Source organism: Bidens hawaiensis, unplaced genomic scaffold, assembly GCF_021521415.1.
Source record: "Bidens hawaiensis isolate Kalapana, Puna unplaced genomic scaffold, B.hawaiensis_p1.1 tig00023535_1, whole genome shotgun sequence".
NCBI lineage: Eukaryota > Viridiplantae > Streptophyta > Magnoliopsida > Asterales > Asteraceae > Bidens > Bidens hawaiensis.
Genome location: NW_027505034.1, coordinates 19,485 through 25,770, shown reverse-complemented (window position 1 = coordinate 25,770; position 6,286 = coordinate 19,485). Strand labels below are relative to the sequence as shown.

The 6,286-nt window shown below is 37.1% G+C and overlaps 1 pseudogene across 1 annotated transcript; it reads right to left on the bottom strand.

Annotated features, from left to right (window-relative positions):
• Window positions 1-353: 353 nt before the first annotated feature.
• On the bottom strand, window positions 354-5,739 carry LOC143609998 (pentatricopeptide repeat-containing protein GUN1, chloroplastic-like; annotated as a pseudogene). The gene is made up of 4 exons (XR_013149511.1): window positions 3,768-5,739; window positions 2,259-2,475; window positions 1,905-2,089; window positions 354-766 (listed from the first exon to the last, which is right to left on the bottom strand). The product of XR_013149511.1 is annotated as a pentatricopeptide repeat-containing protein GUN1, chloroplastic-like (transcript).
• Window positions 5,740-6,286: the final 547 nt, after the last annotated feature.

Below are 6,286 nucleotides of genomic sequence, written 5' to 3'. Positions count from 1 at the left end.
TGTTTCATTAGGCGCCTTTTTTTCCAAACCATCGAGGCCTATGCGTCTTTAAAAACGTTATATTCAGACCGTCGAGGCCTATGCCCTTATAAAAACATTATATGTGACGCCTAAAGAGCATACACAACATAATTTATACTAATCTATTTTTTTCATTAGGCGCTCTTCTTTCCAGGCCCTCGAGGCCTATGCGCCTTTAAAAACGTTATATGTTTATTATGACGCCTGGAAGGGCATACACAACATAAGCTACACTTTACCTGGTTCCATTTCAATCGACGAGTACCGTAAGTTTTCCTAAACGAATTTCACCATTAACAAAATAAAAAAATAAAATAAAAAAATAAAAGCGAGACGCGAACGTTAAAATACATTTATGGTTTTATAAGTTAATAATATACATTATTGGCATTATTATTATTACCAACATTACAATCCATTCAATCCCCTTTACTAACATAATCAAAATTACCACTTAAAAGGTGGAAACGGGATGATAATACAAAATACACATTACAACTACAATATTATTGGTTGCCAATGGGGTGTTTGAGGGTATGCTCTATCATCTTCAAGAACAAGCAATTTCGGCGTGTTTGAATCTCTCATCCACGCAGCCACCTTAGGCCCCGGTGATATGAATCTGCCGATATTAGATGTTGCAACCTTAAATGGCGACCCCATGTTGCCCAAAAGGGCTTCGACGGCTCGTTTAAGTGCACAGTCGCCTACTACTTTGCTGTGCTTACCCCATCCTGTTAAAATGCTGCATCAACAATGGAAACCGAATATGTGTCAAAAAGGTTAATAAATGTGTACAAAATGAGACTCGGTCTGTTTTGAGCCTGAATTCCGGTTCGGGCCACAGCGAACATGAAGGCCCAATTTGTGCCAAAATAAAAATTTGCAGAGCCCGATACTAGGCCCAATTAAGCTTGAAAGCCTGGTTTCAGGCCCAATAAATCCCTGCTTGTTTAGCCCAAAAACCTAAATTGAGCCGAATGATTTGCAGAAATCGATCCTGGACCCTGTTTTGAGCCTGAATTCCGGTTCGGGCCACAGTGAGCATGAAGGCCCATTTTGTGCCAAAATAATATATTCCTAAGCCCAGTAATCGGCACAATTAAGCTTGAAAGCCCGGTTTCAGGCCCAATATATCCCTGCTTGCTAAGCCCAAAAAACTAAATTGGGCCGAATGAATATTTGCAGAAATCGGTCCTGGGCCCATACATGAGTACTATTTTTGGAAAAGCCTGAAATAACTATTATCTATTTAAGTAAAGTTTTCATATATATTTATTTAAAGTGCTGTCTTTTTTTCAAGAACGGCGACTTTCTTGTATTTAGGCTACCGCACTTTTCAAATTTGAAGAGCCCCGATGCCCCACTCTGGCCAGACTATGTTGTCTTAAGTGGGCCCACGCTGGCTTATTCTTGCTTAAAATTTTTATACTATTTATATTTAAGTAAATTAATAATCTCATTTCTTATATTATAACTTAATATATTGTATTTTATCCAATAGTTTCAAAATTATAAACTTATCTTTAGGGTTTTCAATAGAAAAGACATTAGTAATTTTAAATTCTTTATACTATTTATTTAAATTTAAATAATGTAATATTCTCACATTATAAGTTATAACATATCATCAATTTTATATTTTATCTAATAGTTTCAAGCCAAATTCAACCTTTTCACTAAATACTCTGTTCACCGACTCTGATACAACTTAAGAATCGTATGGGCCCTAAACTAAGACTCGTTATTCCGGTAAAGGCGAAACAAATTCAGCCCATTGAACCTGGGATTTGTGCCCCTCTAAACTATTTGATATTAACATTAATAATAATAATAATAATAATAATAATAATAATAATAATAATAATAATAATAAAGTATACCTCAATAAGGCAGGCAACTCATGGCCATCATAAACAATTGAAGATATATTTAGCAACCATGCATAAACCATAGCTTGGGCCGCACCAGACGACATGAGGTGCAAATCTAAGCAAGAATCAGACCATGTATTTTCCCATACTTGTCTACGCTTCCCTTCGAGCACCACCATCTGGGCCCCACGTTTCTAACAATCCAATTATTTAGGAGTCATTTAACATGTAAAAAAAATCCTTATATATAATAATCTAAATTCACTCGAAAACAACTTATTATATAGGTGCAAAAAACTTATTATAACCGAACGTGAAGTTACCTAAGTAACGTGATTTTAAACAAAATGAGGAGCTGATTACCTGCCCAAAATGCCATAACATGTCGGTCAAAGCATTGTAAAAGGCAGATGCGGTTGCCGAGTCCATGCGTTTGACCTCGTCAAAAAGAGAAAGGGCGTGGACCCAGACGTTTTCTCTATGGCCCATTAAAAGCCCGTGGGCCACACCGTAAACTTGGTTATCAAATAAACGGAGTTCTTCTAATAACAACGAAGCTTCTTCAAACGAACTGCAACGGCTGCAAAAATATATAAAATTGTAACACGTGTTATAACAATTTAAAGTTTGTATTTAGAAGTTTGGTTTGCAGTAGAATTATCAACGAGCTAAACAGCTCGTGAGCTGCTTGAAACTGGCGTACTAAAAGCTCGCATCAAGCTGAGCATAAACGAGCCCGAGCCTAAATTAGATCTCATGTAATAAATAAGCTCATTTTTTATATAAATATAATGACTTTTATATTACAAAATAAATATATAATTTCATTACAAATCTTATTATATATTTATATGTAAAACTATAATCAAAATCACTAAAAAAATATATAAATTATTGCAAACAAAATTATAACTATAAATGTATATGTATATAGTATTCGGTAAATAACAAACAAGCTGAGCTGAACCTCGGCTCAACTCGTCACTCTTAGTTGGCAGGAATTGAATAACAAAGAAATAGATCATAACATTCCATTATCATATACATATATATATATATAGGATTGGGATCATGTGAGAACTATTTTGAAATTGAGAACTTTGAGAACCATTTTAGACCACAAAAACCCAAAAATTAAAAAAAATCATAAAACATAAAAAGACGCAAAAACGAAAAAAGTAAAAAAATCAAAATTCTTATTTATCATCCCGGTTTCATAAAAAAAACATCTCGGTTTAGCTAAATTATACACATATGTATAATGCGTACATATATGTACATACATTTTTTTTTCATACACATATACAATTTAAGGTAAATGATAATGTACATATGTGTACATTACTTAACTTGAGATTAAATGAAATTATACACATGTGTATATTACGAAGTTTTTTTTAATGAAACCGGAATGATATACAAGAATTTTGGTTTTTTTACTTTTTTAAAACTTCTGTTTTTTTTTGTTTTTTAATTTTTTTAAATGTTTTTTAGAGGTTTTTTGTGGCTCAAAATGGTTCTCAAAGTTCTCAATTTCCAAAGAGTTCTCTTAGGATCCTTACCCTATATATATATAATGTATGTGAAACTATTCATATACATATACATATACATGCATGTACATGTAAACAGACAAATGTATAATGTTCTCTAATTTTTAACAACATTAAACGAAAAATATTGGACTTTTTAAGTACATGTAACTCAATATTAAACGAAACAAAAGCTTGTTAAAACGTTACATATCATTATAACATATAGATAAATTAAATTAGTCATTTTGTAAACTAAAATGTTATGTTCTAAGAGTGTTAAAATTTTCAAACACCTCCTACTAAATTGTTGAACAAGTATAGTTTTTTAAGTACAAACCTGCAAGCATTCAAAATAGCCGAAAACGTGACCACATTCGGTTTAATTTCCAGCTCCTGCATCTTCTTAAAAACCCCTAAAACACAAATAATCTCCTTACTACCCTTTTCTCTAACACTCAAATTTCCCGAAGCTAACTGCTCAAAAACCTTTATTATCCGATCCTCGTCACCGTTATTAACCTTCTTATCCCCATTTTCCAACCGCATAATCTCCCGTTTACCCCCACCCGAAAACCCCGTCTCACCCGCCTGCCCAAAAGCATTAATAATCGAATTATACGTCACAACATTCGGTTGAATCCCCTTCTTCGTCATCTCATCGAGTAACAAAGCCGACGACTCAACAAACCCTTTTTTACATAAAGTATCAATTATTTCACTATAAAACACAACGTCCGCTTTCAACCCCTCGTGCTTAAACTCCTTGTACATCTCCCTTGCTTCGTTATACAACCCGCCTTTCAAATAAACACTTATTAACGTCGAATACGTCAACAAATTCGGAGGCACCCGTTCGTTCTTCATCCGGTTAAACAACTCCTTCACCTTATCATACCTCCCTTGCTTCCCGAACCGTCAAGCAACGCGTTATAAGTCACAACGTCTTTCCTAAACCCCGTACTCTCCATCTCCTTAACCACAATAAGCGCTTCATCAAACCGCCCCAAACTCGCGTAAATCGCCAACAAATTATTATACGACACGCGGTCAAGCCGGATATTCGCGTACTTCATCTCGCTAACCAAACTCAACGCCTGATCCAACCGGCCCGACTTCGCACACCCGCGAATCACCGTACTATACGTAACCTCATTCGGCATAACACCCTTCGCAGTCATCTCCGCCATTATCTGAAACGCGTTATCCATATGCCCACCACTCGCCGCCGCATCCAAAAGCGTATTATACGTATAAACATCCGGCTCAATCCCTTTATATCACATTTCATTAAACAACCCCATCGCCGTCTCCCATAACCCACCCCCACTACAAACCGCCAACAACGAATTATACGTTATCCGATCCGGTTGAAACCCGTTACTCAACATATCCTCGAAAATATCCGACGCCCGTTTAAAATCCGCACCCCCTTTCCCACACGCGTCAATCAACGCATTATACGTCACTAAATTCGGTTTCAACCCCGACAACTTCTTCGTGTCGAACAACTTAATCGCGTCATCACATAACCCGCTTTTCGCGTACGCGCTAATCAAAGCCGAGTACGCGTACACCGTATTCCCATACCCGTCACTAACGGCATTCTCGAACACCCTTTTCGCTAATTCGACTTTCCCGAGTCTTCCCAACACGCTAATAACCGAACTCGCTAACTTCCCCTGCTCAGTTTTCCGCCTTTCGCGATTAACCGCGAATTCAAAACACTGGATCGCCATCGACCACTCGTTTCGGTTACCGAGTTCGCGTAATACAAAGTTATAATCATCAGACCCCGAGAGTTTCAATTGAAAGTTAATTAAAACAGATTCGATTAAACGGTCATCACCTGTGACTCGAATAAGCTGCTGCAAAGCTTCTTCAGCTGCAATTGAATGACGGGTGGGTCCACCGGGTTTGAACCGGCCGAAGTGCATCTTGGAGACGAACCGGGTGGACCGGCGGCCGGAGAAATCGGCTGCAAGTTCGGGTTTTGACGAAAGTGGAGTGAAATTGGGGTTATGGTGGTTAACGGTGGCGGGTATTGGGACGGGGTGAAAAGGGTTGGTAGTACGTGGTGGTGGGACGGTGTGGCCGGAGTTTGGGCGGCCGCCGTGGTGGGGTTGGTAGTGGTGGTTGTGGTAGGGTTTAGCGGTGGTTAAAGTGGGTGGCGTGGAGGAGGCCATCGCCGGAGAATGGATAAGGTTACAAGGTTAATGTTAATAATAATAATAATAATAATAATAATATTATTATTATTATTATTATTATTATTATTATTATCAGGGTTTGGTGGGATAATAAGAAGAGAGAGAGAGAGAGAGAGAGAGAGAGTGTGTGTTATGTTTGGTGAAGGTGAGGTGAGGTGAGGTGAGATGAGTCAAGTCAACTACTTCCACTTTTGATGGTTGGATTTGGTTTTAGTTTTATATATACCCTTTATAAAACTAGGTTTTGCCATTTTACTATTTTAGAGCACACCAAAGGACGATTGTTATTATTATTATTATTATTAAGCGGACGACAAGTTGCGTCGACAATTTTATTGCGTTTAGACTGTCACGCTTTTTAATTTGGATAGTTTTGTTGCTCAACTTTTGGTCAGACTATGTTGTTTAATTTGTTTTGCTCAACTTTTGGTCAACTATATTGTTTATTTATTAATCAGACTATGTTGTCTTAATTGAGTTTATAATGGCTTCAGAGTTAGGGCGAGTTGGTGGGTGGTGGGAAGCGAATTGTAGGCGGGGGCACGTGATATTTGGGGGGTGTATGGCCAAAAAGTGTGATTTGCGATATCAAATTACAAAACCCATTATATATATATATATATATATATATATATATATATATATATAT